The following is a 12,815-nucleotide window of genomic DNA, read 5'->3' on the forward strand; positions in this document are numbered from 1 at the left end:
GGCTCAGGTCGTGATCTCAGGATCCTGGGATCAAACCCTGCATGGGGGGGGGGGGTGTCTCTGCTCAGCAGGGAGCCTGCTTCCTCCTCTCTCTCTGCCTGCCTCTCTGCCTACTTGTGACTTGTCTCTCTGTCACTCTGTCAAATAGATAAATAAATAAAATCCTTAAAAAAAAAAAAAGAAGGAAGGAAAACAACCCAATTAAAAAAAAATTGAGACGAGGCTTGAACAGCACAGCACTGAAGAGGACATATGAATGGCGAATACCACATGGATGGGTGCTCAGCATCATTAACTATCAGGGAAATGCAAATTAAAACCATAGTGAGGTACTATCTACATACATATTAGAATGGCTAAAATAAAAAGAAATTTAAAATTTAATAAATTGGGCATCTGACTGGCTCAGTTGGTTTGGTATCTGACTCTTGATCTCAGCTCAGGTATTGATCTCAGGGCCATGAGTTCAAGACCAGTAAATTAAAGTGGCGCCTGGGGGGCTCAGCCAGTGAAGCATCCGACTCTTGGTTTTGGCTCAGGTCATGATGTGGGGGGTGGTGAGATCGAGCCCTGCCTTGGGTTCCTTGCTCAGCAGAGTCAGCTTAAGATCCTTTCGCCCTCTTCCCTTCTGCTCTTCTCCCCACTGTGCATGCTTGAGTACTCTCTCAAATAAATTAATAAAAAATAAATAAATAAAATCTTTAAATAAAAAAGAATGGCTAAAATAAAAAGCACTGACAGTAGCAAGTGTCCTAATTTTCCCAGGGGTTTCCTAGTTTTAGCACTGAAATTCCTGTATCCCTGCAAATCCCTCAGTCACCAGGGAGAGGACGCAGAACCGGAGCACTCATAGGTAAATGGTCGGAACGCAGAACGATGCAGCCACTCTCGACATCCGGGCGGTTGCTTAAGTCCACCCTACACCTTGCATATGACCCAGTCTTCCTAACCTTGTCTATTTATCCTAGAGAAATGAGTTATCCTCACAGAAAAACAGGAGTATGAATGTCTACAGCATGCCTATTCACATATAGAATGTCTACAGCATGCCTATTCACATCCCCCAAATGGAGACAAGCCAGAAGCCCCCCAGCGGGTGAGTGAGTGGTCCACCCATGCCAGGAACACTATGGTTACATGCACAACACTGGTGAGCCCACTCACGGAGCACGCCCACCCATCGCAGAGCTCCCTTGCAGAGCTACCCCCCACGCGTGGAACCCCCTCGTGGAGCCCTCCCCCCATTGATGAACCCCATTGTCTCGCAGACCGGACTTCCTCCTGCAGAGCCCTCTGTCTCATGAAGCCCCCTCATCCCCAGGGCCACCCCAGCACCCTGTTCTCTTCTATGCCCCCACCGCTGTGAGCCCAGCAGGTGTACTATGCTGTGACCCTGCCCCAGGCAGTGATCCCCCCATCCTTCCCACCCTGCCTCTGGGAAGGTGACCTGGCTCTTGCCTCTCCTGACCCAGGGCTCGAGGCTGGGGGTCCTGTGGGGCAGAAATACACAGGTGTCTGTCTGTCTTTCCCCAGAGTTCCTCCCCCCGACCCACTGCTGCAGGCTGGGAAGCAGGGCTAGGGGCTCATTCTGGGGGACTGCACGTTTTTCCTCTGGCAGGCAACCCACTCCTCTGTCCAGTGACCCAGGTGCGTGAGGCTGTAAGCTCGCAGCCCACCCAGTGCCCCCATGAAGCGGGGAGCCCAGGCTTCCAGGTTCAGAATGGGCTGGGTGGGGAAAGAAGTGTTGGGGAGGGGGGATTTGGGCAGCCTTCCCGGACTTCACAGAGAAGCTTCTCTCTCCAACAGAGCCTATGTCTGAGGGACAGGAGCCCAGGTGGCCAGAGCTTGGTGCTCACCCCCTTGAGATGGGGCTTCTCTACCTGGGCTCAGATTTTCCTTAGCATCTGGAGGGCCACTGGCCTTAGGTGAGTGTTTTCTCTCTCTGGGGCCCCTTCTAGGCCTGTCTCAGCTCTTCGTGGCCTAGAATGATCCCACTGGCCCAGTGACCCAGATACAGGGTCAGAACCCCTGCTCTGGGGCCCGGGGTTGGGGTGAGATGAGCCAGAAGCCTCTGCTCAGACATGTGGGCTCTTTTGGACAATGTCCAGTCGAACTGACTAATCTTGGGAGGGTCCCAGAAGCTCACCCTGTCCAAAGGACCAGTGGGCCGGCAGTAGGGGTGGGACAGGGTGGATGGGGAGAGAGTAGACCAGAACCACCTCCCTGGGTGGGAAGAATCGAGCAGTTTGGGCACTTTACCTTGCCCCTGGGTGTATGTCCCAGAGGGGACTCTCCAGGCCTCTCAGACTTTAAACCAGGCAGGGATGAGAGAATATGCAGGCCAGCATGGGGCAGCTGGGGGAGGGGGGAACAGCCTTGCTCCCTCTCCTTGGGACACAGACTGCAATGAGGGGAAGGTGCAGATGGCTGAGCCCATCCCTAGGGGCTTCCTTGTCACACAGTGGTCACCCAACAGCCTTGATCCTGAAACCCAGTGGATGAAGAGAATGGGGAAGAGGAGGGTGTTACAGGCCTCGGCCAAGTATTACCACTTGGGTCCCGGGGGTCTCTGCCCAATCCCTTGGCCTTTGCTTCTGCTCACCACCCACTGGCTTGGTACAGGGCAGGGGCACCCTCCCTGGGCCTCAGATTCTCCTCTGTCCAGGGAAGCCTGGGGCCCTCTTCAGGTCATGATTGAAGCCCCAGCTGCACACAAACTGTCCCTGGGGGTCCCCAGGACTAGGAGGGTGAGTGGGGCCCCAGGTCTCTCTTCTGAGCAGAGGCAGCTTTGAGGGCAACCCCAGGAAGGCCTCACATTCCAGCTCTCAGGATGAGGCCAGGGCGGCCACAGAGAAGGGCAGCAGTTTCCCATGCATACTTGTCTGCCTGTCGAAGCACTGTGGAAGAGGACTGCCCACTGAATGGGGGGTGGGTGAGTGAAGGGACCCCCATACAGCTTCCCCAAATGTGAAGGGAAGCCATGCAAACACTCACCATGCACTACTGAGTGAAAAAAACAGGTTTTAGGACTACACCCTAATTTTGTATCCATATAGATACTATTTTGAACTGAGAGGATTTTTGGACTATGCACAGTGATGTAGATCTTAAATTTTATTTTTATTTGCTTTTCCAAGCATATTTTAGTGACTGGGTTTTACTCTAGTACTCAGAAAAATGGCTTATCTGTGGCTTCTGGCCAAGACTTTGAAATCTCAGAACAACGAGGATTATTTCAAGACAACATTTTCATGAGTAAAGTAGGCCTCAGGATCCCAGGAACATGGCTGGTGTGGTTCCCTGGGCCTGCCCTCCATGGGCTGCAGGGTGAGAGCCACAGCTGGCCCTGGGGAGCTGAACCCCCCCCACCCCCCGACAACAGCAGCCTGGGGAGATCACCTGGGTCAAGGTCTTCTGTGCCCCTACAGACAGTAAATCTTCATCTTCCAAGACTGAATTTAAGTTTTGGAAACATTCAAAGCCAATTTAGTGCTTCCTCATGGGTCGTCCACCTCTGCCTCCCCTCTAGCTTCCCGGATGCTGGCAGCCAGCTTCTTCTGTCTCTCTGGACACAGACCAGCAGACATCAGGCTCCAGGTCCCACACTCGTTTTGCCCTGTGCCCAGTGGATGAGCTCAGACCCCTTGGCCAGGTTTCGGTGTTTGGATCCCGGTAGTGGGATTCCACGGGGGACAAAGCTCTCCTCCATGACATGGCCCAGACGCAGAACTTTAAGGACGCCCCTTCCGCTGACCCAACAACTCCGAGTCCAGCATCAGCACCGAGAAAATACAGAGGCACGATTTCGCTCAACAGGGGCACAGGTGCAAACACCTCAAGTATCCAGTGATAGCCGCAATTAAATCACACTTCCAAACTCCCAGGGAACATGGTGCAGAGGCCTCGAACTGTCGAACTGTCCGAACTGGAACTGTCGTTGGTAATACGTCATCATGACTGAGCAAAACGCTCCCAGCCACAGAGCAAGTGGGAAAACTTCTACCCTGCTCCCCTTCCTTCCTCCCTCATTCCCCTCCCCCTCTCGCCTCCCTCTTCCACCCCCTATGGTTGGATAGGAATGTGTCAGACATTTATAAGACTGGCCTGTGAGCCAGATTATGAATCTTTCATGCAAATTCTTTATTTTTTCTATACTTTCCAGACTTTAACAATGCCTCTGTCTTACTCTTAGACTAGGCTCCCCCAGGATGGGGCAGCAGGTCAGCTCCCAAAGCATCCACCTGCCCTCCCCAAGCAGGCTCTAACGCAGCCCAAACATAGGCAAGCTCACAACCACACACTCCAAGCACACGCCTTTCCTGTAGCAACTGTAACACAATGCCACACACTGAATGGGTGAAAACAACACGTCAGTACTGTGATGGCTCTGGAGGCAAAAGTCTGGCGTGGGTCTCACTGGGCTAAAATCAAAGTGGTGCCAGGGCTCCTTCCTTCTGGAGGTTTCCTTGCTTTTTTCAGCTTCTAGAAGCCACCTGCATCCCTTGGCTCCTTTCCACCCCTCTACCCCCACCCCTGCAAAGCCAGCCTCTCTCTGACCCTGTTTCTCCCAGACCCTGTGATGTATCTCCTCTCTGAGCCGACCCTCCTTCCTCTCAGTTAGAAGGATCCTCGTGATGCTACGCCCACCTAGACAATGCAGGTGATGGCTGCCTCAGGATCTTCCATTGAAACCCACCTGCAAACTCACTTTTGCCACGTGAGGTAGCAATGCACCAGGATTCGCTGGAGGACGGCTTCAGGGTTGTTGCTGAGCTAGCACACCACACGGGGAAGATGCACCCACACACAGACACACACAGACATATACAGACACACACAGACACACAAGCACATAGAGTCACACACAGACACACACACACAGACACATAGTCACACACACAGACCCGCAGACACATGCAGACACATAGATACACAGTCACACATAGACACACAGACACATACATAGTCACACACATGGATACAGTCACACGCAGACACACACTCACAGACACATACACACAGACACACATCCACATACAGACCACACAGACTCACAGACACATACACAGTCACATGCAGACACACACATAGACACACAAGCACACAGCACACACTGTCACATGCAGACACACATAGAGACACACAGTCACGCACACACAGACACACAGTCACACACAGACCACACACACACAAACACACACAGTCACACGTGGACACACACACAGACACACAAGCACACACAGTCACACACACTCAGACACTCGGATCCACATACTCAGACACACACTCAGACACAGACACACATACACTCTCGACACACAAGCACCTTACTCAGACACACACACACAGTCACACATAGTCAGACACTCAGACCCACGTACTCAGACATACACTCAGACACAGACACACACACATTCAGACACACACAGTCACACATGCAGATGCAACAGCACGCACGGTCACACACAAACACTCAGACCCATGTACTCAGACATACACACAGATACACAACCACACACAGTCACACACAGACCACACAAATTCAGACACACACAGTCACACACACTCAGACTATATACACATAGATGTGCAGAGATACACATGGGGGAAAATTTCCCCAAAAACAAAGAGAAATGTGGGTTTTCATGTTAGAAGGGGTAATGAAGTCTTGACCTAACACAATTAGTCAGTTTTAGAATTGTAAAGATAAAGACAAGTCTTAAAAACCGAGAGGGTTAGGTACTTGGGTGGCTCAGTGGGTTAAGCCTCTGCCTTCGGCCCAGGTCATGATCTCTGGGTCCTGGGACGGGGCCCCACATCAGGCTCTGTGCTCAGCGGGGAGCCTGCTTCCTCCTCTCTCTCTGCCTGCCTCTCTGCCTACTTGTGATCTCTCTCTGTCAAATAAATAAATAAAATCTGGAAAAAAAAAAAAAACAACAAACAACTGAGGGGGTTGAATGGCATCACTCATCGAGATATGTTGAGTCCTAATCCTGTCCTGTGAGCAGGATCCGGTTTGGACAGGGGGTCTTTGCAGGGGTCACCAAGTGAGGATGAGGTTACGTTGGAGGAGGTGGGTCTGGAAGGGGAGCTGTCCACACCGACACACTGGTGGGAGGAAGGTTGCATGGCAGAGCGGTCAGACCTTGCAGAGACACAGCTCCTAGCAGGGGACGGCAGGAGAGCGGGCAAGTGGCACAGCCAGGAGAGAGGCAAGGAAAGATCCTCCCAGAGGACCACAGGGAAGCCAGCTCGGCCCACACCTGGAATCGGGGACTTGTGGCTTCTGGAATCATGAAGGAATCCGTCTGTGGTTCTGTGCCATGGGGTTTGTGGTCCTGTGTTAGGGACCCCAGGTGATGAACAAAGGGATGGAGCAGGGAGGAGGGTTGTATTGGAGACAGGAACACAGAAGGATGTCTTTAGGCCTAGAGATCAAGAGTGGGGTCTTCCAGCTCTAGCCCAGAGCCGAGCTTTGGGCATCCCCCACCACACAAGGGCTTACGATTTGCCCCATAAGCCCACAGAGATGGCCGGCACGGAGGCCCGGAGCACCGCAGCAGGATGGGTGGAAGGTGCTGGAGGCCCAGGCTGCCGTGGCGTGCAGGCAGATCCCTGTCTACGGTGTTGGCCGGTTCCTCCCCACACCCAGCTCTGATGACAGTGAGGGAGCCATGAACCTTGGGAGAGGGCTTAAAGACAAAGAAGAGCACAAAGTAGGCACTGGCAGAGGCGAGAGTTGAGTGTCCCCCCGGGGCGGCAGTGGACAGATGAGGACAGCCGGTGACTCCAGAGTGGTGCTGTTACCCCGTGTGCTGAGGCCACCGATCAGGCCTCTCAGAGTCCCCATGGCGAGCGGCAGCCAAGGTGTCCTCCCAGGGCAGAAACTGTCCTCCCAAGCTTCTCCCTGCAGCTCGGCCCACATACGGTCCTGGACCTGCTTCGTTCCAGGAGCAACTTCCGCGGAGACCCCTGTCCCGGAAGAGCGAGGAGGCAGAAACCCGCTCTGGCTCGTCAAGATTCTGCCCCATGTGGCCTCATCACCCTACTCATGTGTCACGGGCTGAGGTGAGTCTCAGGGCCTGGCTAGACGTCTGGGGCCTGGAGCGTCTACTTATCCCCAGCCCACAGGCAGGGACAGTGACCGTGACGGACTTGCCACTCTGGGAGAGTCTGAGTGTCACATCTCAGGCCCTGCCAGGGATGAGCAGCAGGGCCTTCCCCTCATGCCCCTTTCCTACCTTCCACAGCCAGGCTGGGCAGCCTTTCCCAAGTCTCCTGCCCCAAGGATCAAACAAGATCAGACCCTGGTCTCCAGAGAAACTGGGTCTAAGGGATTCCAGCTATGGGGGCATCAGGAACAGTGAGGCCAGCGGCGGGATGTCAAAGAGAGGCTGCTCCAGGACGCTGCCAGACAGGGACCCCCACCCTCACCCCAAGTAAGAGACCTGAGGTACCTTCTCAGAAGAATTCAGACCTCCTCTCGAAGTCACACTTGGTCCAGATACCCCATAAGGAGCTGCTGGACGTTCCTGGCCACCTGGGAGGACAGTCAAGGAGCGCCTCCCTCCCAAAGGGAAGGGCCAAATCATACAGGAGGTGGGGAGGGGGAGAAAGCAAAACAAGAAGCATGGGAGATGCTTTTCCCATCCAGAACAGGAAACTTGTTAGGGCAACAATCGAAGAATGAGAAAGAAGCATCAGAATAGAGAGCCAGGGGGATAAAATTAACGAACTCTTCTAGAGACCAGAACCGAAGAGCAAGAGATGGAGTGTGAATATGGACCAGAAGGCGGAGTCGCCCAGAAGCAGGTGTGGGTGGGGGCTACTCCCTCACCTTCCATGGTAGCGGGATCGAACCAGTGGGCAGACCCACTTGGGAGATCGCAGAGCTGCTCAGAGCTGAGGCTTGAAATGAACCGTGGACTGGCAATGGTGCTTCAGGGGAGGGGGCCTGGGAGGATGCTTTTCATTGAAATCCTAATAGAGCTATTGCATTCTTTAAATCATGGGTGTGCATAATTTTCATTAAAGTACGCAATAAATGCAAAAAAATGCATAGAAGTGGAAATCATTGTGCCAAGTATCAATACACATATGAAGTGGTTAGAAGTACAAGGAATTTTTTAACTGCAAATGGATCCAACTTTATTTAATACATCATGAATAGGGGCTTCTGGGGGGGCTCAGTCGGTGAAGCATCTGCCTTCGGCTCAGGTCATGATCCCAGGGCCCTGGGATCTAGTCCTAGATCGGGTTCCTCGCTCAGCGGGGAGCCTCCTTCTCCCTCTCCCTCTGCCTGCTGCTCTGCCTAAAGATTTTATTTATATATTTGACAGAGAGACAGAGATCACAAGTAGGCAGAGCAGCAGGCAGAGGGAGAGGGAGAAAGAGGCTCCCCACTGAGCGAGGAGCCTGATGTGGGACTTGATCCCAGGACCCTGGGATCATGCCCTGAGCTGAAGGCAGACCGCTGGAAACACTGAGCCACCCATATGTGCACATGTTTAACAGACAAAAGATTAACACCCAGAATCTATAAAGACTGCACAAGCCAGTGAGAAAAATAAATACCCTGAAGGAAATGGGTGAATTCTGTGCCTAGAAAATGTCAAGAGCTCAGACGCCCCATAGCTGGGTGGAAGGCTGCCCGGGGCCACTTGGCAAGCAGGGAGGCACATCAAAACAAGGCAATATCGCCACTCATGCTGCTCACTTGGGCCACTCACGGGGCTGCTCACCTGGGTGCTCACCTGGGCTGCTCACTGGGCACGTGGACACCTCTCACACATTTTATAACTTACAACACCAGGGCACTGCAAGGGCAGTGGGGGCGTTGGGCAGAGGGGGACCAGGTGTCAGGGTACGGGCCACACTTCTAGACCTGCAGGCCGGAGGGGCAGGGCAGAGGTGTGGGGGGAAGCACGTGGGCCCCTCTCTGCCCTCCTGACTGTTTACCCAGCAGTATCCCAGTGTACCTGAGTGTATAAAGAACCCTCCCTCTTGGTGCTGATCCCTGTGGGAGGCTGAGCTGCAAGAGAGAAACAGCCTAGGAACAGTCTGGGCAAACAGTGACAGCCCCCCAGGCCTCAGCCCCAGGAGACTTCGGGGCAGGGCCTCTGTCACCCAAGGCACCTCTGATCATCTCCGATTGGGGGGGGGATTGCTCTAGCAGAGGAAGGGCAGGGAGTGGACACCCACCCACGCTGCTTCTGCCCCCCATGGCTCTCCTGAAGGGGCCAGGGAAGGTTACCTGCCCTACAGGAACACCTGGGCCCCCCACACACACACCTGCAACAGGGTGGGGAGGGTTCTGCACCGCCTGCCTGGCTTTGTTCCCTGTTCCCGGGGTGGGATGGGGCACCATGGAAGCACTGAGGCCAGACGATCCTGGGAGCCAGCCCACTGTGGACAAGCACGTTGCCTCCAAGGACCCCTCCTGGGCACTCTGATCAGGCAGTGGGTCAATGACCTCCCCCAAGGGCCTGAGCCAAGCCGCAAGGCTTTGCAGATTGCTGTCCACTTCACCATTTTATTAGCTTCTGCTTCTGGGACTCTTTAAATGTCTCCAGGGTTCAAGGATGCTATAAATCTCTGGTCAGGATCCTGTCTCTTTTTCTGTTTTCGTGTCCGCCAGCCTCACTTGGTGAAGTGACCCTGTGCCGAATCCCCTGCAGAGAGGTTGGGGCCTGGGGGGCTGTTTCCCCTCCTCCGTTTTTTCTGGAGGCTCCTGATCTCCTTCTCAGAGGAGGAGCACCTAAATTCCTTTCCTGTCAGAGATGCTTAAGGGGCACCTAACACCACAGGGAGAACTAATGGTGAGAGGTGCCCATCCTGACCTCAAGAGAAAAGGAGTGAGAAGGCCTTGGGGTTTAGAGTAAATATGAACCCCTAAAAAAGATGATCGAGGGAACCTACTGAAAGAGACAGGGGGTCACAGCAGCCCTCAGACCCCTGCCTCCAGGTCCTGGAGGAGCAGCACACCTGTAGAGCACCTGAGCAGGAGGATGGGGGACCCCCAAGCCACTGGGAAGGAAGGTTATGCTGTGTCTAGTAGAACAGACATAAAGCAATGTCAAATAAGGATGCCTACCTCAGTGATGTTTTGGGCTTTCAGGAGGGCAGACCTGTGTGTGTGGGTGGTAGGCTGAGTCACAGCTCTTGGGGACCCCAACTCATGTCCTCCTGGCTCACCTTGTTCTTGACTACTCCTGTAGGGACGTGCTTCACACACAGGATATGGAAGTGGGAAAGACTGACACAGGGGTCGGGGGAGAGGCAGGAGACAGGAGAGGGTATCTCTGATGAAATGATACATGAGCAGAGCTATGAAGATAATAGGAAAGGCCCCAAAGGCCCTGGGACACAAGTATGCTGGGTATTTTTGATGATCTACAAGGAGAGGAGTGGCTGGAGCCCTGAAAGCAAGGCAAAAGGAGGGAAGAGGAACCCCAGAGGTTGGAGAGGGTGAAACCAGGTCCTAGGGAGCTGGGCATTAATGTCAAGGGTTGGTTTTGAATAGGCACTGTGACCCCATGCATAGGGTAGACTAGAGAGGTCATCCAGAAGAGAGGGGTGCTGGTCTGGACCTGGGTGCCAGCAGCAAAGGAGGCAGAAGTCGTTCTCTCAGGATGCATTTTCTTTTTTTAAGATTTTATTTATTTATTTGACAGAGATCACAAGTAGGCAGAGAGGCGGGCAGAGAGAGAGAGAGAGAGGGGGAAGGAGGCTCCCGGCTGAGCAGAGAGTCTGATGTGGGCTCAATCCCAGGACTCTGGGATCATGACCGGAGCCAAAGGCAGAGGCTTTACATGACCGGAGCCAAAGGCAGAGGCTTTAGCCCACAGGGCCACCCAGGTGCCCCTCTCAGGATGTATTTTGAAAGGAGAATGAAGAGGCTTGGTGAAGGCCCACTCCACCCAGGGGTCACGGGTCCCTCCCGGGACAGCAGCCTACACACAGCCTACACACAGAAAGAGCTCAATGACACAGGGAGGCCCCCTCTGGACAAGCAGCTTGATGATGGCCTGGTAGGCCTGGGCCTGATCCGGAAGGCCATCCTCCCACCAAAAGCTTCCCGGGAACCTTCTCAGCCCCAGCTAGCCCTGGCAGCCTCTCCCATGCCCGTCCACAGATCCCTGCAGACCCTGGCTGCTCTGTCCCCTCCAGGGCCAGGCTCAGGGAGAGGCCCACACAGTCTCTGCGGGTGGCTGTGGTGGTGTACACAGGGCTCCAGGGGCCCTGGCATTTGCTCTGTGGGACAAGAGACTGCCCTGCATGTGCTTGTCTCACTGCATGGCTGCAGGGGGACCAGGCAGGGCACCCGGTCCATGTCTGAGGTAGGTGTTACCACTTATCTTTCAAATGTGGCATCACTGGGTTATGGACCCCCTGCTCCCCAAATTGTGACCCCCCCCAAAAGCCTTGAGCAGATTTTTATGGAAAGCCAGGATCTTTCTCCTGGTCCTCTTCCATGGGGCCTCATGAGCCCCCTCCTCCATGCTATATAGTGGCATTGACAGGCCGCTGTGCCCCATCCAGGGCCAGGTATGTAGCCAGACCTGAGGGCTGGGCACCTCCACCATCTCCAGTCACAGTTGGTTCAGGGAGCAGCGCACAACCAAAGTTGCTGGCCCCAGGGCATCTCCAGCGGAGTTCTGAAAAGATGTTTTTGTTTTTGATTTTTCCCCATCAGGAAAGGCTGAATTGGTGAGGTGGGGCGGGATGGCTGTGTGCATTGTGGCCTGCAATCACTCAGGGACAGCCCACCCAAGAGTAAAGCCATCACAAAGGAGCACAGACAGACCCACAGATGGAGGAGAGACACCTGGATCCAGCTGTGCCCCATACTTCCCGGACACTCTATTGTATTTATTTTTTTACAGGGGGAGGGGCAGAGGGGAAGGAAGAGAGAGAGAATCTCAAGTGGATGCTGTGCTGGGTGCTGAGCCAGAGGCAATGCTCCTTCTCAGGACCCTGAGATCAAGACCTGAGCCTTAAACAAGAGTCAGATGCTCAACCAACTGAGCCACCCAGGCGCCCCACTCTCCCTGGACATTTTAGTCACACGAATCAACAAATCTCCCCATGCTCAAGCCAATTCTGGCGCACAGAAGGGATGCACCAAGCAGGGACCAGACTCCACACTTGGTCAACACAAGGACAGATGGAGGGGGCAGATCCAAGAGGAGAGTACAGTGCAAGAGTTCTGCAGAGGCAAGAAATCTCGGCCAAGGGGCACTGGAGGAAAGCTGAAGCCCTCTTGGGGATCTGGGGGCCAGGACTGTGTGGATCTGGCCAACTTCCTCCAGGCCTCAAGGGACAAGAAGACCTCAATGAATTCCAGCATGACCCAGCCTTATTAAGGTCTGGATAAGGGTTTGTGCTCAAGCTGGTCAGGATTGGTTTAACCTCCTCTCTTAATAAACACTTGGGTCATTTCCAATTCCTCACTGCTATCAGTATCCTGTTTTGAACATTCTGAGACCTGAATTTGATCTAATCTACAATGTCCTGGGAGAAGTCCACTGGTTTCAGGCATGGCTGGATCCAGGCCTGGCATCTCCCAGACTGAAGTGACTGTGCTAAGCACAGACATTCTATCAGTTTTGTCCAGTGATTTGTCACCTCCACGTGAGAGTTTGTGAAGGTTTTCTGCACCCATCCATGCTCCCCAGGAGACAGGAAACAGAGAACGGGATCTCATTTTGTATAGGAAACTTCGAGTTGGGCAGGAAGTTGCCTGAGGCCACATGGTGGGAAGGTAGCAGGAGGGAGCACCCCTGTCCCCTGTCTGCAGACAAAGGTTTTCCCCC

This window comes from Mustela nigripes, chromosome 3 (assembly GCF_022355385.1).
Source record: "Mustela nigripes isolate SB6536 chromosome 3, MUSNIG.SB6536, whole genome shotgun sequence".
NCBI classification, from domain to species: Eukaryota; Metazoa; Chordata; class Mammalia; order Carnivora; family Mustelidae; genus Mustela; species Mustela nigripes.